Here is a 21,017-nt window from a genome sequence, read left to right as displayed (position 1 = left end):
TTCAGGCTGGTGTGCTCGGGGAAAGTGTTGCTGGTAGTAAACCTCTGGCATCATTGTCACCTGCGAGCCAGTGTCCACCAGGCATCACACTGCATGTCTGTCCATTTCTGCTCAAATCAGGGGCATGTTGACACTAAACTTGCGAGACTTCCACTACTCTTCCTCACCTGTTCTGGCTCCGGGTGGCATCCCCCCGGCTCGGAGCTCTCTAGTTTAACGAGCGGCGAGACGTCACTCTTCCTCGGCGAGTGCACTCCCGTGCAATGTGACCACTCTCTCCGCAGTTGTAACAAGTGATGAGCCTCAGCCAGCGAAGCATTCTGGAGTCACAGTGGGACTCTGAGCCTTCCCTGCTCTCCAGAGAATTACTGGTAGCCTCAGTTTCCTTCTTTATGTCAGACAGTTCTACTTTAACTCTCAGAAGCTCTCTCCTCAGATCTTCCACCCATTGGGGTTCAGCAATGGTGTTTGCAGACACCCCCACGCTCTGGTCCTTCCCCAATGGGACTGTCACCCCCTGCTCCTGTTTACGCATGCGTGCCTCACTCCCTACTTCAGGGAAAGTCATTTGGGAGTTCACCTGTACACAATCTCGCAGGGCTTGCTTTGTCAGCACGTCTCGTAAACCTGTCACTAGGAGGTCTCGTAACATTATGTCTGTGGGTCCTACTCCCCTGCCGTCTTTTCTAATAATTGCAGTGTGTAGCTCTTGTAATGCATTCATATATTAAGTTACGGTCTCCCCCTCCCTCTGGATTCTGCTAAAAAGATGTGTTCTCAGTTCCCCTACATCTGTGGGGTCTCTGTGAGTCTCCTCCAAGATCTGTAACACTTTGTTAAAGGTATTCCGGTCTTGTGGGGTCCGTAACATTACTGCATCCCTGGCGTCTCCGTCCAGTGCCATAATGGCCACCTCAGCCTCCAGTGAAGGGGTCATGGGGTGCATTCTCATCATGCCTCTAAGGTGTTCAATCCAGCTTCACAGCATAGTGTTGCTCCCCTTGAATTTGGCAAATTCCTCAGCATTGCCACCAGGAAAAGGCTAGTCCTGGGGTCACCCCCAACTGCTTGATCTGCTGCCTCCATGCTAATGGACTGCGTCCTGCCAACTACGCAAAGTGTAGGGTGCTAGCAGGTGTGTAGGATGCAGTGACACACAGGAGGCTGAGCAAAGGGTTAACAGGTTCTTTATATATAAACAATAATGGTACAAGTAGAGGGGTAAAGGATGTGAACTTGAGGATAGGGGAAAGTCAAATGCAGAAGAAAATAACAGGATAACTTATCAGTGCGCTGGAGGAAGGTGGCTAGAAGATTCCTCGGCGGCGCCACAATTGGTGCGAGATGTCTCCGATCCCGCAGAAGTACGATGAACTGTCTTCTTGCTAAGGCAAATCCTCTGGGTCCTTCAGCACATGATCTCCTGATCCGGGCACACGGTGGGGTAGAGATGATGGTCGGCATCACAGTGGAAGAAGCGGAAAGTTCAGTAAATAAAGCTGCAGTTGAAGCACACAGTCCAGAGGACACAGCCACAGGCCAGTCCTTAGCAGGCACCGCAAGGATGGGACTAAGCAGTGACTCCTCGGTGGTGAGCGGAGCCAAGGTATGCACTCTATCCTGGTCACTACCTGGTGTGGATGTCTCTCTGGGCTGGGGTTAGTATGTCTCAGCAGTATTGGTAGCTGGGGATACAGGCACAGCTAGCTGGTGTGGGTCCGTCGAGAGGGAGTCAACCGCCTCACTACTCACAAGCTCGTTCCCTGCCAAGTGTCCAGTGTTCCCGCTCAGACTGCTATTTATGTTGGACCAGCCCCCATCAGTCAGGTGTCCTGAACTGCTCCGGTCTGAAATCTCTTCACCCTGAAGCAATGGTGACAGCCCCGACAGTTCCGGCCCAGACACGCAAGAGATACCGCAAGTTTGGCTCTCCTCCCTACACACATGCATATTTAGTGCTGATTTTCCACATAGAAATGTATTGGGAAACTCTGCAGCATAATACAGTAAGAACTTACATAGTATTAATCCTATCTACACATTGTGGATATTTTCCATGCGTGAATTAAACTGCAGTGAAGACTTCTAAATCAGCATCATGACAATTTTTCTGTGCTTTATCATTGCAAATTTGTCCTTTTCTATTCCCTAAAATGAATACAATTTAACTCACGTGGATTTTCTTGTGTAAATGCCAGTGGAAAATACATAAAAAATGCAGTATTTGTGCAGAGACTCTTATATATAAATAATATGCTTCATAAGTAGATGACGCCTCATAATGATAAATGCCATCGTAGAGACATGGAACAGTGATTTTTACTAACATTTGCTCTCAACAAAGGTGAAAATGGCCTTTCAACAGGAAACTATGAAGATCTATGATTTATCAAATGTATTTATCTTAGACTGAGAACTTGCTCTAGTATAGTTGTCTTTTTGATGCCATTATGTTTTTTTTTCTTTGTATGACATTTAGGCTAGTTTCACATTTGCGTTAGAATCTGCAGCGTTTAATCCACATGCGTAAGTGCAGGAGAAAACACATAGAAACACGTCCAAATGCGACGTTTTTTTAGACGCATGCAGTTAAAAAAAAATGCAGCGTTTGCACGCTTTTCTATGCTTTTTTTCCTGCGTTTGCGTTTTTGGTGCGCATGGCAGGACAAATTTTACAGAAGAAAAATCTAGATAACTAGACACCGCCAATGGGACTACAGAGGGCGTGTATTATGGGATCTCTATATATAGACCCTAGGGCTGCTGAAATCTTAACAGTGCGCTACTGTATCCTGTGTCATGATGGATCTTTGCATGGAGAGCTTTTATTTCAACCTGGATTTAAGCATCAAGCTGTTTCTTGCCTGTGCCTTTGCTTTTGAGCAAGACAGAAATCGCGAAAGATGGAGAAGGAGACATCGTAGGCGTTTTTGGAGACACCCCATTATTGAATTACGTGAGAGCCGTGGAGCCTATCACGCGCTGTAAAGCGAGCTTAATGCCAACCCGGACAAATTCCCGGAATATACAAGGATGTCGCAAGACTCATTCCGGGATTTGCTTGCTCGTGTCCAAGGAGCCATACGGCGACAGGACACCCAGCTCCGTAGAGCGATTCCACCAGAGGAACGTCTGCTGGTTACATTAAGGTACGTAACCAATCTAAACCAATGGCAGTGCTAATTTTGGGTGTTCTGACATGTTTTTTTTTTGTATTTTCCTTTATGTCTTTAGCATAGCAACACCATAAATAGAATTGATAGTAATTGTTTTTTTGTTTTTTCTTTCTTCCAGATTTCTGGCAAACGGAGAGAGTTTATCATCCCTCCACTTGCAATGCCGGCTTGGAATTTCCACCCTGTCCGGAATTGTTGCTGACACCTGCCGGGCTTTGTGGAATGTACTCTGGGATGTGTTTATTCCCCTACCCACCTTGGACATGTGGATTGAAATTGCGGAAAAATTCTGGAGTGTGTGTGATTTCCCCAACTGTTTGGGAGTGGTGGATGGAAAGCAGCCAGAACAGGATCGGAGTACTTCAATTACAAAAAATATTTTTATGTTGTGCTCATGGCAATAGCCGATGCGGACTGTCGCTTCATCGCCGTGGACATTGGAGCTTTTGGCCGTGGCAACAATTCCCAGTCTTTTAAGAACTCTGATATGGGCCGCCGTGTGTATGGCAAAAATTTTAATTTTCCCCGGCCACGACCGCTCCCCAACACTCAAGTTCCACCAATGCCATTTGTTATGGTTGGTGATGAGGCCTTTCAGATGTGTGAAAACCTACTGAAGCCCTATTCCAGTCGTGACTTGAACCACACTAAAATGATTTTTAACTACAGACTGACCAGGGCACGAAGAACAGTAGAGTGTACCTTTGGGATTCTGGTCTCAAATTGGCGCATTCTTGCATCAGCCATTAATCTAAAAATGGAGACAGTCGACGAGGTGGTCAAAGCCAGTGTGGTTCTGCACAATTACATAATGGCTAAGGAGCGGCCCAACATTGAACTGGATGAACCAGTTGCACACCCACTGCCCGATTACCAATATCACCTGCTGTGGTTAAAAGCTGAAGTTGGGCACATGCGGGACCAATTTGCTGCCTTTTTTGATTCGGATATTGGGCGTGTGTCATGGCAGGACAATGTTGTGTAAATGTCCTGTTGGGATTTTATCTGTACCAGTTATTTTCTAAAATGTTACTAATATTTCTCGTTAATAAAATTTATTTTTTGGTGTCTTGTCCGTGTCTCCTATGTCCTCTACAAACCAAGGCTGTCCTCACACTAGCTGTATTTGCTCTGTATTTCATATCAGTATTTTTAATCTAAAACCACGAGTGGGTGATAATAGCTGAGGTGCTAGATACGTTATTATTATAATTTTCATCTTAACATTTTCCTCTAATTGTTCCAATCATTGTTTTGACTAACTGATATAAAATACTGACCACATACTGTTAATGTGATGACAGCCATGTTGTTTTAAAGGTTGTTGATGTCATTGCATCCGGATTCTGTTCTGCAGTATCCATTGGACACAGACTGAAGAGACAATGACTGTCATACAAAACAGATCTATACTCATCAAGACAGGTGTCAGAAATAATGAATTCATGATGCACATAGCCACATGAATTCACTATTTCTGACACATGTACAGGTGAGCATAGATATGCCGTGTATGACCGCCATCGTCCCTTCACTTTGTGTGAAATAGATTACGTACACAGAAGAGAAAATAGAGGTTATACAAGGCAGTTCTCTACTCACCAGGTCAGGTGCCCTAAAACTAATGAGTTTGTGGACACCTGACCTGTTGAGTATAGTTCAGCATTTTATTTCCGCCATTTTCTCTTCACTCTGCAACACTAGTCACAGACTAAGCAGAAGGAAGAGATTATGGAGATAATACAAGTATAAATATTTTGGCCCACCTCATATCTCTATACTAAAGACACACAAAGCTGCAGTCTTTTATTTGCTAAAACTACTGGAGCTATGATGTGGCCAAAAAATTAAGTGTTCGGTGGACGGTGTGTGTTGACGGCGGCAAAATACACAAGTAAACCACAATTAATTGGGGGCAAAAAACAATATTATTTATTTTGTTATAGACAAAATTTTTATTTACTGCGCCTGCTTGGGGTAGAGTGATGTAAATGGGGGGTGTGAAGCAGTGAGGCCTGGCTAACTGTGGACGACGCAGAGGAGGCAGGAGAAGGGGCAATGAAACTTGTGGGGTCTGGTAGTTCAGGGATAGGGCTTGACACATGAGAGGCTTGAGACACACTGGAAGGGTGACACAAACCTGACATTACAGACACACTGGGAGGTGAAGGGGGAGGAATACTAAGAGTCCGCTGTTTTTGTTTTTTTTGTTTGTTTCTGGGATTGCAGGGTTCTGGTAAGCCTCGGTGGGCTCATATGTCGTGGCATGGTCGTGCTGGGTGACCTGTCAGGGTCTGGCTGCACTGTGTCAGAGTCCATAGTGCTCGTAGAGGGTGCAGCCATGCCAGAGTCCATAGTGCTCATAGAGCGTGCAGCCATGCCAGAGTCCATAGTGCTCGTAGAGCATGCAGCCATGCCAGAGTCCATAGCGCTTGTAGAGCGGAAGGCCATGCCAGGGTCCTGCTGCATCGTGGTGGTGGTGGTTCAGAAGGCCATGCCAGGGTCCTGCTGCATTGTGGTGGTGGCGGTGCAGAAGGCCATGCCAGGGTCCTGCTGCATCATGGTGGTGGCGGTACGGAAGGCCATGCCAGGGTCCTGCTGCATCGTGGTGGTGGTGGTACGGAAGGCCATGCCTGGGTCTGGCTGCATCGTGGTGTCAGTGGAGGAGGTCCAAACAGGAGCAGCAGTTGTCATGGTGATGGCGGTGGGCTGTCCAACAGCACTCGGCATGGTGGTGGTGCTGTACTGGTGTCCGGCAGTGCTAGGAATAGAGGTGTCCGTGCAGTGGTATGCAGCAGAGGTCGGCATTGAGGTTAATCGTGACAGTGAAGGCACAGGTGGATATGCCACCACTGTCTGCTGAAAATACCGACTCTGCTGCATAGCCTGCACGTAACCAGCATTGCAGGCCTGCATGACACTAAGCTGGAGATCATGAGTAAGGTGTTCCGACATTCCCTGCTCAATTTGGTTAAAAAAATGATGTGCTGGCCTCTGGAGGTCAGCTTTTACTTGGTCAAGGCTTTTGGTGACCTCCTGGATACGTGTATTCATGTGGCTAAGGGAAATATCCATTCGGTCACCCAAAGCCTTGAGTCCTTTGTGAAAAACCGAGCTCAAGTGCAAAAACTCAGGCATGAGGGACCTGTCCGATGCCCTCTGCCGCTGCCGGGAGGAGCCCCAAAAAAAGGGGCAGTGGCAGAGGACTGGGAAAGGGGAAAACCTGATGGACCAGCTTCCTGGTCTCCAGTTTGTGTGGCAGGCCCACTTGCTGCAGCGCTGCTGGATGGCTGGGATGGGTCCATGGCTGTCTGATGAAGGACCGCTCCAGAACCTGGGTCAACAGTGCTGCTCCATGTGCTGTGAAAAAATGATTAAAAAATTAATACCACAAATTAACCAGACGCCAACTCCTGTGGAATAGAAACATACAGATTATGGCAATACAACACAACCTAATGCACGGAAGAAATACTTACGTTCTCTGGGCAAGAACCAGTCTTAAAATTGCCAGAACACGATGGTATTTGTACTTTCTGATCCTTGCTCCTGAACCACTGGGAACACGGCTCTCTTGACGCAGGTCCTTGTTGAAGCGGTCCTTCATCGAACGCCAACGTGATTTGGCTCTGGCCACTGTTAAAAAAACAAAACATAATGGTCAGACAATGGACTTTTGGCCGTGCTCACACAACTGTGTGTGATGAGAGAAACTTCTGAGAGTTTATCTCATCACACACAGTTGTGTGAGCACGGCCAAGGTCTCTGCTGCTTCACACTGCATTGCAATACTTACCAAATGCATTTCGGGCCCAAGTCGGGGCATTGTCCCAGCCATCCCACATCTCTTTGGCCACCTCATTCCATAGGCGCCGGGTCGTCACATTGTCCGAGTGCTGTGGAACCCGGGTGTCCCACAACGGGACTCGCTCCTGGACCAGGAAGATGAGGAGGTCATTTTCTATGAGGTCTTCATCCCGTTCTGGAACCTAAAAATTAAATAGGAAAATAAAGAAAACAGAGGCTGAGAAATGGCATGAATAAGGTAAGTCAAGATACAAAAGCATTCCAGAAGAAAAATGTAAAGAAAAATGTAAAGAAATAGGAATGTAAAGAAAGGAAGATTCAAGAATACTAAAGTGAGTATACGGTAAACAGTCAGCCTTGTATACGTACATGCTGCCGCCTTGACACCCGACCGTGACTCCGCTGCTCCTGCCCAGTCTCTGCCGCAGTAGAAGTGCTCTAAAAAAAATGAAAAACAAAAATTGTCATATGTGTAGATGTGACAGTGAATACTTACCAATCTGAGGAGGCGAGTACTCACTTCACTGACATGTTCTACTTCACAAGGCCCAGGACGTTGCTCCTCATCAGAAGAAGAAGACAGTCTGATGCATGCAGAAAGAAAGAAATGGCAGAAATTAGGACATGTAGAGACAGAAAATAGAAAATAAAGACATTGGATATACTCACATTGTTCAGAGGCTTGTTTGCTCCAAGGTGCTGTGGTCTGTCTGCTCTGCTTGGCTGTCTGATGAGTAGTGACCTGCAAATGCCACTCCCTCCCTTTATCACCTTGCATGTGGGGGGTGGCTTATCAGTGTCTAGACATGTTTTTCTCTGGTGCAATGCATGCGTTCACGAATGCAAGCAAACGCATGTGCCTGTGAAGGCATGCGTTCACATAGACAGCAATGCTTTTTTTTGGAGCATTCCTTACGCAATCGACCGCATACGTTTCTAGGCGGCAAATTGACGCCTCTAAAAATGACTACATGTAGCATTTCCGCGCCAAACCGCAGACGACGAAATTATGCATGTGTCGTCAAACGCGGCAAACAGCACCCGATCGCAGACGCATGCGTCCCTAATGTTAAATATAGAAATACACAACACATGCAGATATCTGCGGAAGAAACGCTGTGGACACAACCGCAAATGTGAAACCGGTCTTAGTCAGTATTGTATATAGCGTGATGTATTTAGAGACAGCAACATCACTACTTTACACTGTGTTGTCCTTTGATTTTTAGTCACTGGTATATTATAATACTTTTGGATAGTTTTTTGTTTTTTTATTTCATTATCCATCTTTTCTATAGATTTGAATGTTATACATTTAGATGTAATGTTAATATACTGAAGTTAGTACTTGTGTTAGTTTTACAATACACAAAAATATAATTTTCCTTGATTTATTCTGGTTATCAAATCAGTCATAGTTAGGGATGAGCGGACCCATGGATGTTCAGGTTCGTAGGATTCAGATGAACTTGAGTTCAAAGTTTGGTTCGGCATACAAATTTGACCCGGAGGTCAATAAAAGTCAATGGCGACCTGAACTTTGTGATTTAAAATGGCTGTAAATGGTCATAGTAAGGGGTAGGGGGCTGCAAAAGGAAGCAAAATGGGGGTAAGAGCAGGACAATTGCCCTGCAAACAAATGTGGAAAGGGAAATGACTTAAAGTAATATAATAGAAAAGGACCCCCACAGCGGAGGCAGGTCTAAGCCTTACAGAGGCACCACATAGGCCCCTATACCCTCATCCCCCTCTCCTGAGAAACCATGTGTGTCACCTTTACTTCACTTTAAATCCTTTGACCATCTATTCGAGGGCAAATTTGATGCCAGCAGCCACAGTAATTCCAGCTCCAGTAGCGTACACTAACGTCTCCCACTACTACCGCCACACACGGATGGTACAGTGAAACTGAATGGTCATTAAATTAGGTAATTTTGTCTGCTTGAATTAATTCCTGAGTAGAGATCATGGTAAAAACCATGACTCTGTCAATGAAATATGGATAATAGCCATCAAGTTATGGACTGTGGAATAGTATGTGACCAGAATGAACACTTATTTCCAGCAGATTTTACCGATATGAAGCAACAAAAAACACAACATGATGGCAAAAGCAAGAGTTTGATTTTCCTCTGAAACATTTTGGGACTAATTTAAAAAGATTGTGAAGTGGATTATATTTAAAAAATGTTGGAAGATGAGGCCCTATACTATGACTACTGTGTACACACGAATGTCAAACTGCGAATGGTTATTCAATTAGTTAATTTTGTCTGCTTTAATAGATTTCTGACAAGTTATGGACTGTGAAAGAGATGTAATACAGACAAGCTGCAGCAGCCTGTATTATGGACATACTCTGCTAGGCTGTATTACAGGCACACTAAGCCATCCACACCATGGCCATGGCCATGTCCCATAATTGAAGCTCTCTTCATTTTGTGAAGTGGTTTTTAGGCAAAGTACTACCATAGATATAGGGGCAGGTTAGAAAAAAAATGACTCCTACAGATGTGGGTGCAGAGTATTAAAAATTGGTTAGGCACAATACCTGCACAGACACAGATGCAGAGTATTAAAATTCAGTTAGGCACACTACTCACACAGACACAGACACAGGTGTAGAGTATAAAAAATTGGTTAGGCACATTACTCGCACAGACACAGGTGCATAGTATTAAAAATTGGTTAGGCACACTACTCCCACAGTCACGGGTGCAGAGTATAAAAAATTGGTTGCGCACACTACTCGCAGAGACAAAGGTGCAGAGCAGAAAAAATTGGTTACGCATACAACTCCCTCAGACACTGGTGCAGAGCAGAAAAATTGGTTGTAGGCACAATACTCCCACACACGTGTGCAGAGTAGAAAAAATTGTTTAGGCTCACTAGTAGTGTTGAGCGATACCGTCCGATACTTGAAAGTATCGGTATCGGAAAGTATCGGCCGATACCGGCAAAGTATCGGATCTAATCCTATACCGATACCCGATACCAATACAAGTCAATGGGACTCAAGTATCGGACGGTATCCCTGATGGTTCCCAGGGTCTGAAGGAGAGGAAACTCTCCTTCAGGCCCTGGGATCCATATTACTGTGTAAAAGAAAGAATTAAAATAAAAAAATATTGCTATACTCACCTCTCCGACGCAGCCTGGACCTCACTGAGGGAACCGGCAGCGTTCTTTGCTTAAAATGCGCGCTTTTACTTCCTTCCGTGACGTTACGGCTTGTGATTGGTCGCGTGCCGCCCATGTGGCCGCGACGCGACCAATCACAGCAAGCCGTGACGTAATTTTCAGGTCCTCAATGCCTAATTCTAGGCATTCAGGAATTTAAAATTACGTTCCGGCTTGTGATTGGTCGCGTCGCGGTCACATGGGCGACGCGACCAATCACAAGCCGTGATGTCACGGGAGGCAGGAGACGCGCGCATTTTTAAAATTACGTCACGGCTTTCGATTGGTTGCGTGCCGCCCATGTGACCGCGACGCGACCAATCACAGCAAGCCGTGACGTAATTTCAGGTCCTCTATGCAGAAATAGGCATCAGGACCTGAAATTACGTCACGGCTTGCTGTGATTGGTCGCGTCGCGGTCACATGGGCGGCACGCAACCAATCACAAGCCGTGACATAATTTTAAAAATGCGCGCGTCTCCTGCCTCCCGTGACGTCACGGCTTGTGATTGGTCGCGTCGCCCATGTGACCGCGACGCGACCAATCACAAGCCGGAACGTAATTTTAAATTCCTGAATGCCTAGAATTAGGCATTGAGGACCTGAAAATTACGTCACGGCTTGCTGTGATTGGTCGCGTCGCGGCCACATGGGCGGCACGCGACCAATCACAAGCCGTGACGTCACGGAAGGAAGTAAAAGCGCGCATTTTAAGCAAAGAACGCTGCCGGTTCCCTCGGTGAGGTCCAGGCTGCGTCGGAGAGGTGAGTATAGCAATATTTTTTATTTTAATTCTTAATTTTACACATTAATGTTGTTTCGATACCGATACCCGATACCACAAAAGTATCGGATCTTGGTATCGGAATTCCAATACCCGCAAGTATCGGCCGATACCCGATACTTGCGGTATCGGAATGCTCAACACTACTCACTAGTCCAACAGACACGTGTGCAGATTAGAACAAAAATTTATTGTATGCGCAATACTCCCACAGACACAGGTGCTGAGTACACACTGAGAGGCTTTTTGACAAACTGGGCACACACAAATTCTAATACTGTCCATCACTCTACCTGCATCCTGTTCCAACACTAAGCAGATCAGAATAGTGGTGGCTCCTGTGATGCAGAATTTATACAGTCTGGGTCATGTGGTGCGCTGGACAATCACAGCCATGCCAACACTTGACATAGCTGCAAAGGCTCTGAAAGTGCCTACAGCCTAAATGCTTGTTGATTGGCAATGCTGCAGCTTTTCAACACATTATAATAGGCATCTGAACTCAGTCAACTGAACTTCAGGTACAAATTCCGTGTTTGTGGTTCAGTAACGGACATTGGTTGTCCAATACGAACATCGAACTTTACAGTTCTGATTTGCTCATCCCTAGTCTTAGTATTAATATGGATACTATATTTTTTTAATACTGATTTATCCAAACAATATTAAAGAAGAGAAAAACTTTATCAGGGCTGATGTTTCTCATCATGACTAAAATTACAATATTTGCATCCAAACTGATGTATGTTGCTGTTTTTTATTTCAATAAAGCAAGAGCAGAGGAATACATGACAGACACAGATGTAAATAAATATTTAAAGGGAATCTGTCACCCCCCCAGGCATTTTTATCTAAAAGAGCCACCTTGTGCAGCAGTAATGCTGCATTCTGACAAAGTGGCTCTTTTAGTTCTGGGTGCTGTAACTGCCGAAATAATCAGTTTTGTAATTTGTCCTAAATACTATTTCTTCAGTCAAGGAAGCAGGCCTTTCCCCCCTGCTGCAGATGCCACACAGAAGTCACTCATATCTTCTTGGCGCCGGGCGCCGCCTCCTCACCGCTGTTTTGAAATGAGCCGGCGCCTGCGCTCTTTTCTCCTGCCTTGGGCAGGCGCAGTGAGTGCTGCCGTCTGTCCTCATATGCAGTCTAGCTGACTGTGCCTGTGCAGCTGCCCTGCCTGTGAATCCTGCCCCGCAGTGTCTTCTGATTTATTCTCACTGCGGGGCTGGTTTTCACAGGCTGGGCGGCTGCACAGGCGCAGTCAGCTAGACTGCATATGAGCACAGAGGATGGGCAGCGCTCACTGCACCTGCACAAGGCAGGAGAAAAGAGCGCAGGCGCCGGCTCATTTCAAAACAGTGGTGAGGAGGCGGCGCCCGGTGCCAAGAGGTTTTGAGTGACGGTTGTGTGGCGTCTGCAGCAGGGGGGAAAGGCCTGCCTCCTTGACTGAAGAAAAGGTATTTAGGACAAATTACAAAACTGATTATTTCGGCAGTTACAGCAACCAGAACTAAAAGAGCCACCTTGTCAGAATGCAGCATTACTGCTGCACAAGGTGGCTCTTTTAGTTAAAAACGCCTGGGGGGTGACAGGTTCCCTTTAAACTTTATTAGTGATCATTAAAAAAAGACATGACTGACATAAGGGAATATCTAAAGTACATACATGCATGGAGAGTGGCAATTACATTATAAAGTGATACCAGGACTGTGTAGTTACAATTAAGCAATGATTAAGATATACTATATAATTGTCTAAGGGTCACTTCCGTCTTTTTGTCTGTCCTTCTGTCTGTCTGTCACGGAAATCCCAAGTCGCTGATTGGTTGCAGCAAAACGGCCACGACCAATCAGCGACGGGCACAGTCCGGTGGCAAAATGGCCACTCCTTACTCCCCGCAGTCAGTGCCCGCTCCATAATCTCCTCCAGTCAGCGCTCACACAGGGTTAATGGCAGCGTTAATGGACCATGTTATGCCGCGTTGTAACGCACTCCGTTATCGCTGGTATTAACCCTGTGTGACCAACTTTTTACTATTGATGCTGCCTATGCAGCATCAATAGTAAAAAGCTCTAATGTTAAAAATAATAATAAAAAAAAATCATTATATACTCACCTTCTGTTGGCCCCCGGATCCAACCGAGGCCTTTCCCACTCCTCGCGATGCTCCGGTGACCGGTCCATGCATTGCGGTCTCGCGAGATGATGACGTAGCGTCTCGTGAGACGGCCACATCATCATCTCGCAAGACCGCAATGCACTCTTGGGACCGGAGCATCGCAAGGACCATCGGTAAACGCCTCGGCTGGATCCGGGGGGCCGACGGAGGGTGAGTATATTACTATTTTTTTTTATTCTTTTTTTAACAGGGATGTGGTGCCCACATTGCTATATACTACGTGGGCTGTGTTAGATACTGTGTGGGCTGTGTTATATACAACATCTCTATGCTATATACTATCTGGGCTGTGCTATATACTACTTGGCTGTGGTATATATTATGTGGCTGGGCAATATACTACATCGCTGTGCTATATACTACGTGGCCTGTGTTATATACTGCATGGGCAGTGTTATATAGTACATCTCTGTGCTATATACTATGTGGCTGAGCTATATACTACGTGGCTGGGCAATATACTACCTGTCTGTGATATATACTACGTGGCTGGGCAATATACTACGTGGCTGGGCAATATACTACGTGTCTGTGCTATATACTATGTGTCTGTGCTATATACTACGTGGCTGGGCAATATACTACATGTCTGTGCAATATACTATGTGTCTGTGTTATATACTATGTGGCTGGGCAATATACTACGTGTCTGTGCTATATGCTACATGTCTGTGCTATATACTACGTGTCTGTGCTATATACTACGTGGCTGGGCAATATACTACATGTCTGTGCTATATACTACGTGTCTGTGCTATCTACTATGTGTCTGGGCAATATACCATGTGGCTGGGCAATATAGTACGTGGCTGGGCAATATAGTACATGCCTGTGCAATATTCTACGTGGCTGGGCAATATACTATGTGGCTGGGCAATATACTACGTGTCTGTGCAATATACTACGTGGCTGGGCAATATACTATGTGGCTGGGCAATATACTATGTGGCTGGGCAATATACTTACGTGGCTGGGCAATATACTACGTGGCTGAGCAATATACTTCATGGCTGGACAATATACTACGTGGGCTGTGTTATATACTATGTTGCTGGGCAATATGCTACTTGGCTGGGCAATATACTACGTGGCTGTGTTATATACCACATGGCTGGGCAATATACTGTGCAGCTGGGCAATATACTACATGGGCTGTGTTATACGCTACTTGGCTGTGCTATATTTCTCTGCTGTATCTGTGCATCATGAATCGTGGTATGTGTTAAAGAGGGGGGCCCACTGAGACTTCTTTGGCCCAGGGCCCTCAAAAACCTGGAGCTGGCCCTGGCTTCACTGATTGATTACGCCCGGCTGCAAACAATCAGCGACAGTCGCAGTGGCTGCGGATTGGCGTGGAATTTGAACCACGCGTCGCTAATTGGTCGCAGCCGGCCGAATCCTGTGTATAAATTGCATTATTCTGAAAACGTCATAAATAAACTACATACATATTCTAGAATACCCGATGCTTGAGAATCGGGCCACCATCTAGTATATTATAAATAGTTTAGTATACCCATCTATACAGAAACACACCCAATGCACCTTTCTCTGGCCCCAGACGAAGCCTGAACGAAACATGCATCTGGTGTGTTTCCTTAGAGATGGGAATATATTCTTATTGCTGGATTTACAAATTGTTTGATATGTATATTGTCTGGCCGTGTGATCTTACTGGTGTCTACTAGGGTTGAGCGAAACGGGTCGATCATTTTCAAAAGTCGCCGACTTTTGGCTAAGTCGGCGTCTCATGAAACCCGATCCGACCCCTGTGCTTGTCGGCCATGCGGTACGCGACTTTCGCGCCAAAGTCGCGTTTCAATGACGCGAAAAGCGCCATTTCTCAGCCAATGAAGGTGAACGCAGAGTGTGGGCAGCGTGATGACATAGATCCTGGTCCCCACCATCTTAGAGAAGGGCATTGCAGTGATTGGCTTGCTGTCTGCGGCGTCACAGGGGCTATAAAGGGGCGTTCCCGCCGACCGCCATCTTACTGCTGCTGATCTGAGCTTAGGGACAGGTTGCTGCCGCTTCATCAGAAGCAGGGAGAGCGTTAGGCAGGGTCCACTAACCACCAAACCGCTTGTGCTGCAGCGATTTCCACTGTCCAACACCACCTTCGGTGTGCAGGGACTGTGGAAGCTATTTTTTTTTTTTTTTCCCCTCAGCGCTGTAGCTCATTGGGCTGCCCTAGAAGGCTCCGTGATAGCTGTATTGCTGTGTGTACGCCACTGTGGAAACCAACTGCTTTTTTCAAAGCACATATCCTCTTGTTCCTTCCTTTCTGCACAGCTATCTTTTCTGTTTGTCCACACTTTTTATTTAATTTGTGCATCAGTCCACTCCTATTGCTGCCTGCCATACCTGGCTTACATTACTGCAGGGAGATAGTAATTGTAGGACAGTTTTTTTTTTTTTTTTGTTTTTTTTTTGTGGGAGATTAAGATTGGCATTTCTGCTACAGTGCCATCCCTGTGTGTGCCATCTCTCACTGAGTGGGCCATAGAAAGCCTATTTATTTTTTCCGTGATTTGTGTTCTAAAATCTACCTCAACACAAAAACACTACATCAATCAGTGGGAGAAAAATATTGGCCTCAGTCAGGGCTTGTGTGCCACTGCTGTGTGTGCTATCTCTCATTCAGTGGGCTATAGCAAGCCTATTTTTTTTTTTTTTTTTTTTTTTAATATTATTTGGTTTCTAATTCTCCCTGAAAAAAAAAAAAAAAACCTAAAAAAACAGTGGGAGAATAATATTGCCCTTTCAGCTTGTGTGCCAGTCTTGACTCCTGGGTGTGCCACCTCTCTCCCTTTCATTCAGTGGGCCATAGAAAGCCTATTTATTTTTTTTTTTTAATATTATTGGGTTTCTAAAGTCTCCCTGAAAAAACAAAAAATACATAAAAAAACAGTGGGAGAGTAATATTGCCCTTTCAGCTTGTGTGCCAGTCTTGACTCCTGGGTGTGCCTCCTCTCTCCCTTTCATTCAGTGGGCCATAGAAAGCCTATTTATTTTTTCCGTGATTTGTGTTCTAAAATCTACCTCAACACAAAAACACTACATCAATCAGTGGGAGAAAAATATTGGCCTCAGTCAGGGCTTGTGTGCCACTGCTGTGTGTGCTATCTCTCATTCAGTGGGCTATAGCAAGCCTATTTTTTTTTTTTTTTTTTTTTTTAATATTATTTGGTTTCTAAAGTCTCCCTGAAAAAAAAAAAAAACCTAAAAAAACAGTGGGAGAGTAATATTGCCCTTTCAGCTTGTGTGCCAGTCTTGACTCCTGGGTGTGCCACCTCTCTCCCTCTCATTCAGTGGGCCATAGAAAGCCTATTTATTTTTTTTTTTAAATATTATTGGGTTTCTAAAGTCTCCCTGAAAAAACAAAAAATACATAAAAAAACAGTGGGAGAGTAATATTGCCCTTTCAGCTTGTGTGCCAGTCTTGACTCCTGGGTGTGCCACCTCTCTCCCTTTCATTCAGTGGGCCATAGAAAGCCTATTTATTTTTTTTTTTTAATATTATTTGGTTTCTAATTCTCCCTGAAAAAAAAAAAAAAAACCTAAAAAAACAGTGGGAGAATAATATTGCCCTTTCAGCTTGTGTGCCAGTCTTGACTCCTGGGTGTGCCACCTCTCTCCCTCTCATTCAGTGGGCCATAGAAAGCCTATTTATTTATTTTTTTAAATATTATTGGGTTTCTAAAGTCTCCCTGAAAAAACAAAAAATACATAAAAAAACAGTGGGAGAGTAATATTGCCCTTTCAGCTTGTGTGCCAGTCTTGACTCCTGGGTGTGCCACCTCTCTCCCTTTCATTCAGTGGGCCATAGAAAGCCTATTTATTTTTTCCGTGATTTGTGTTCTAAAATCTACCTCAACACAAAAACACTACATCAATCAGTGGGAGAAAAATATTGGCCTCAGTCAGGGCTTGTGTGCCACTGCTGTGTGTGCTATCTCTCATTCAGTGGGCTATAGCAAGCCTATTTTTTTTTTTTTTTTTTTTTTTTAATATTATTTGGTTTCTAAAGTCTCCCTGAAAAAAAAAAAAAACCTAAAAAAACAGTGGGAGAGTAATATTGCCCTTTCAGCTTGTGTGCCAGTCTTGACTCCTGGGTGTGCCACCTCTCTCCCTCTCATTCAGTGGGCCATAGAAAGCCTATTTATTTTTTTTTTTAAATATTATTGGGTTTCTAAAGTCTCCCTGAAAAAACAAAAAATACATAAAAAAACAGTGGGAGAGTAATATTGCCCTTTCAGCTTGTGTGCCAGTCTTGACTCCTGGGTGTGCCACCTCTCTCCCTTTCATTCAGTGGGCCATAGAAAGCCTATTTATTTTTTTTTTTTAATATTATTGGGTTTCTAATTCTCCCTGAAAAAAAAAAAAAAAACCTAAAAAAACAGTGGGAGAGTAATATTGCCCTTTCAGCTTGTGTGCCAGTCTTGACTCCTGGGTGTGCCACCTCTGTCCCTCTCATTCAGTGGGCCATAGAAAGCCTTGTTTTTTTTTTTTTTTTTAATATTATTTGGTTTCTAAAGTCTCCCTGAAAATAAAAAAAAAATACATAAAAAAACAGTGGGAGAGTAATATTGCCATTTCAGCTTGTGTGCCAGTCTTGACTCCTGGGTGTGCCACCTCTGTCCCTCTCATTCAGTGGGCCATAGAAAGCCTTGTTTTTTTGTTTTTTTTTTTAATATTATTTGGTTTCTAAAGTCTCCCTGAAAATAAAAAAAAAAAAAACATAAAAAAACAGTGGGAGAGTAATATTGCCCTTTCAGCTTGTGTGCCAGTCTTGACTCCTGGGTGTGCCACCTCTCTCTCTAATTGTGGGCCATAGAAAGCCTTTTTATTTTTTTCCTTCATTTGTGTTTTAAAATCAACCTCAACACAAAAACACTACATCAATCAGTGGGAGAAAAATATTGGCCTCAGTCAGGGCTTGTGTGCCACTCCTGTGCGTGCCATCTCTCATTCAGTGGGCCATAGAAAGCCTTGTTTTTTTGTTTTTTTTTAAATATTATTTGGTTTCTAAAGTCTCACAGAGAAAAAAAAAAAAAAAAATTAGGTGGGAGATTAATATTGACATTAGTGCTTGAGTGACAGTCCTGCGTGTGTGTCATCTCTGTGATTTGGTGTCACAGAAAACAGAGTGTGTAACATTGTGCCTGATTTTCCTTGTGGTCTCACCAACCTGTTAAGGGATATTGAAATCATACTGAAGTTATAGCTCACCGTGTAAGTTGTTTGACAGCAACAAATAAAGTTACTTTGGTTAAGATTTTAAAACAATGAGGAAGTCTGGTGCAAGAGGTCGTCGTGGGCGTTCATTGTCAGCTGGTAATGATGGTAGTGGTAGTGGAGCATCAGGTGGTCGTGGGGATAAAAATATTCCACCTAAGTCTGGAGCTGTGGAGCCAGTTTCGTCGTCAGGCTACACAAGGCCTCAAACGCTCTCTTTTCTGGGAGTAGGAAAACCGCTTTTAAAGGCGGAGCAGCAACAGCAAGTTTTGGCTTACATTGCAGACTCAGCCTCTAGCTCTTTTGCCTCCTCTTCCGAAACTGGTAAATGTAAAAGCAGCGCGTCGCTTGTGGATGTTCACGGTCAGGGACAAGTCGCTTCCTTGTCCTCCTCAGCAAAAACTACAACAAGAGAGAAGGATGCAGCAGGCGACACAACGGGTCACTCCATGGAGCTCTTTACACATACCGTCCCTGGCTTAGAAAGTGAAACATTTAACAGGCCATGCCCATTACAAGTAGATTCTGACATGGAGTGCACTGATGCACAGCCACAGCCAGAGTACTATGCTGCTCCTTTGACTCAGACCACCACATTGCCCTCTCAGGGTACAGATCCACAATCAGACCCTGATGAGACTATGTTGCCCCGCCACGAACGCTATACCACCGACCGACACAGTGACACAGACGAAGTTGCACACGAGCTCGAAGAGGAGGTAATAGATGACCCAGTTATTGACCCCGATTGGCAGCCATTGGGGGAACAGGGTGCAGGCGGCAGTAGTTCAGAAGCGGAGGTGGAGGAGGGGCCGCAGCAGGCATCAACATCGCAACAGGTTCCATCTGCCGGGCCCGTATCTGGCCCAAAACGCGTGTCAAAGCCAAAACCTGTTGGAGGACAGCGTGGCCATCCGGTTAAAGCTCAGTCTGCAATCCCTGAAAAGGGATCCGAGTCTAGGAAGAGTGCAGTCTGGCATTTTTTTAAACAACATCCAACTGATCAGCGCAAAGTCATCTGTCAAAAATGTTCAACTAGCTTAAGCAGAGGTCAGAATCTGAAAAGTCTAAATACTAGTTGCATGCATAGACACTTAACCACCATGCATTTTCAAGCCTGGACTAACTACCAAACGTCCCTTAAGGTTGTAGCACCCTCGGCCAATGAAGCTAGTCAGCAACGCAACATCCCTTCCGTCACTGTAAGGCCACCATTTTCCGCACCACCGGCAGTATCTGTGCAGGTTTCTTTGCCAGCCAAAAGCAGTCAGGGTCAGGGAATCACCAGTTTAGTAGGAGGAAATATTGCATCTAGGGCACCGGCGGAAACAATACCGTCTCCAACCGTCTCTCAGTCTGCCATGTACACCGGCACACCCGAAAGTTCCACGATCTCCTGCTCTCCAGTCCAGCTCACCCTACATGAGACTCTGGTTAGAAAAAGGAAGTACTTATCCTCGCATCCGCGTACACAGGGTTTTAACGCCCACATAGCTAGACTAATCTCGTTAGAGATGATGCCCTACCGTTTAGTTGAAAGCGAAGCTTTTAAAGCCCTGATGGAGTACGCTGAACCACGATACGAGCTACCTAGTCGACACTTTTTTTCCAGAAAAGCCATCCCAGCCCTGCACCAGCATGTTAAACAGCGCATCGTCCATGCACTTAGGCAATCTGTGAGTACAAAGGTGCACCTGACTACAGATGCATGGACCAGTAGGCATGGCCAGGGACGTTATGTGTCCATCACGGCACACTGGGTGAATGTGGTGGATGCAGGGTCCACAGGCGACATCAATTTAGGGACAGTTGTGCCTAGCCCACGGTCTAGGAAACAGTTGGCTGTAGGCGTTCGCACCCCCTCCTCCTCCTCCTCGTCCTCCTGCAGAAGCTACAGCTCTTCCACAGAACGCAGTCGGCCAACCACTCCATCGGCAGATGACACTGTTGCACACCAGTTGTCCCATTATGGGCCAGCTACTGCCAAGCGTCAGCAGGCTGTATTGGCTATGAAGTGTTTGGGCGACAACAGACACACCGCGGAAGTTCTGTCCGAGTTCTTGCAACAAGAAACGCAGTCGTGGCTGGGCACAGTAGATCTTGAGGCAGGCAAGGTAGTGAGTGATAACGGAAGGAATTTCATGGCTGCCATCTCCCTTTCCCAACTGAAACACATTCCTTGCCTGGCTCACACCTTAAACCTGGTGGTGCAGTGCTTATTGAAAACTTATCCTGGGTTCTCCGACCTGCTCCTCAAAGTGCGTGCACTTTGCTCACATATCCGACGTTCGCCTGTACACGCCAGCCGTATGCAGACCTATCAGCGGTCTTTGAACCTTCCCCAGCATCGCCTAATCATAGACGTTGCAACAAGGTGGAACTCAACACTGCACATGCTTCAGAGACTGTGCGAACAGAGGCGTGCTGTTATTTATTTGTGGGAGGATACACGGGCAGGCAGTAGGATGGCAGACATGGAGTTGTCAGGTGTGCAGTGGTCGAAGATACAAGACATGTGTCAAGTCCTTCAGTGTTTTGAGGAATGCACACGGCTGGTTAGTGCAGACAACGCCGTAATAAGCATGAGCATCCCCCTAATGCGTCTGCTGATGCAAAGTTTGACGCACATAAAGGAGCAGGCGTCTGCACCAGA

The sequence above is a fragment of the Ranitomeya variabilis genome, chromosome 5 (genome assembly GCF_051348905.1).
Source record: "Ranitomeya variabilis isolate aRanVar5 chromosome 5, aRanVar5.hap1, whole genome shotgun sequence".
Taxonomy (NCBI): domain Eukaryota; kingdom Metazoa; phylum Chordata; class Amphibia; order Anura; family Dendrobatidae; genus Ranitomeya; species Ranitomeya variabilis.
This window is presented reverse-complemented; position numbering follows the sequence as displayed.